Source organism: Arachis ipaensis, chromosome B05, assembly GCF_000816755.2.
Source record: "Arachis ipaensis cultivar K30076 chromosome B05, Araip1.1, whole genome shotgun sequence".
In the NCBI taxonomy this organism is placed as follows: Eukaryota; Viridiplantae; Streptophyta; class Magnoliopsida; order Fabales; family Fabaceae; genus Arachis; species Arachis ipaensis.
Genome location: NC_029789.2, coordinates 10,407,855 through 10,410,081, shown reverse-complemented (window position 1 = coordinate 10,410,081; position 2,227 = coordinate 10,407,855).

Genomic DNA, 2,227 nt, shown 5'->3' with positions numbered 1-2,227 from the left:
GGTTTTATATTGTCTTTATTTTAATTTGAAATAATCTACTATAAAATTTTTAATAGAATAATTATATTATTTTTTAAATTTAAAAATTATTCACCAGTATATTTAAAATTTTCGATCAAATATTGTTAGAATCTTCTAATTATAATGATATCTAATTTAAATTAATTATAAATAAAACAAGAAAGTTATTATTAGTAAGTTTGTTTGATATCCTAAAAATCTATTCGCAAGCAATTCGTATTTGATATTAGAATAAAGCTCTACATTTAAGTTATAACTCTAACTAAGTCCAAACCAAGTATTTTAAATTTGTGCGCGTATGTTTTATTTCCATCGCTTCTTCTTCTTCTTCTTCTTCCCTCTTCCTCTTCCTCCCCCTTCTTCTTCCTCCCTAATGTTGCGTCTTCTTCTTCTTCGTTTTTTCTTTTTTCGTTATCTTTCTCTTTCTTTATCGTTATCACCTCCAATCAAGTATTTTAAATTCACACGCAGGTTCTTCTTCTTTCCTCCTCCTCCTTCTCCTCCTTCTTCTTCCTCCCTAATGCTGCATCTTCTTCTTCTTCTTTTCCTTTTTCGTTATCTTTCTCTTCTATTATCGTCATCACCTCCAACTAAGTATTTTAAATTTACGCGTGCACGTTTCCCTATCATCGCTTCTTTTTCTTCTTCTTTATTATCTTTCTCTTTCGTTATCGTCATCACCAATAACACCAATATTTTGCTAATATCTTTATTAGTTCTGATTTTTTCTGGTGTCATCGTTAAATAATTTCCGTTTATTTCTTAGTTTATTTGAGGTTCATTTGGATCCAAAAATGAATTTGATGTATTTTTGTTGATGATTAAGTCTTTTGACTACTTGTTCAAATCTGAACTAATTTCGATTCATTTGTGAATTAATTAAGGTTCACTTGATGCTGTTGATAAGTATTGACCAAATTTTTTATTCTTTAAGTAATTTCGATTCATTTCATAGTTTAATTGAAGTTTATTTGGATCCAAAAATAAATTCGATGTATTTTTATTGATAATTGAGTCTTTTTGACTGCTTGTTCAAATCTGAACTAATTTCAATTTATTTGTGTGTTAATTAAGGTTCACTTGATGCTGTTGATAAGTATTGACTAAATTTTTTATTCTTTAAGTAATTTTGGTTCATTTCTTAGTTTATTTGAGGTTCATTTGGATCCAGAAATGATTTCGATGTATTTTTATTGATGATTGAGTCTTTTTTACTGCTTGTATCTTTTTGACTACTTGTTCAAATCTGAACTAATTTTGGTTCATTTGTGTGTTAATTGAGGTTCACTTTATGCTGCTGATAAGTATTGACAAAATTTTTTAGCAAAGAAGAATGAAATTATTCATTATCACTTTATTCAATTGCATTAGATTCCATTCCGTTCCATTCAATTTATCTTGAAGGTCATCCCAACCTTTGGGACAAGTTGTTCATCGATAGCACACCTAAACTGCAAATGAACCAAAATTTTATTATAACAACACCATTGTGTAATAACAAATGAAGCGAAAATTGTGCATTCTATAAACTCACAAACTCCTGTAATTTCGGTGCATTTCTGAGTTAATTGTGTCGCAATCACTATGTAATTTCGGTGCATTTGGTTTCATTGTCATGCACAATTCAAAACTCTTCTTCCTCTTCCTCCTCATCTTCCGTTTCGTCTTGTTCTTTTTTATTTTTTTTTGTTCATGTTCTCCTTCTTATTTTATTTTCTCAAAATTCTTCTTAATGTACTCTCTTGAAAAGAATAAAACCAACAAAAAGAGAAAAAAATATCAAATAAAAAAGAAGAATAAATAACTGCAATAACATGAAAAAGAGGAGGAAAAGAAAAACAAAAACAAAACATGGCAACAACATCACTAATAGAAAAAGGAGGAGAAGGCCCACAAAGAACAAATACAAAGTGAAGCAGAGTTTATTTGTTTGCATTAGTAAAGCACGTGCATACATGCTATGAATAATGAAAGTAGTTTTTGTTGAGTTTAGGCCAACTTAGTTATATTTAATTATAAAAAATACTCAATATTATTACTCTTATTTGAATTAGAAATTAGCATGCATTCAATAATTTGGTAACTTTGTGATTTTTTTTAAATGACTTCTTTTCATACTTAATTAAAATAAAAAAATAAATTAATTTATTACTTATTAAATTTTGATATATTCAAAATAATTGAATAAAAAAATTATATAATTTCT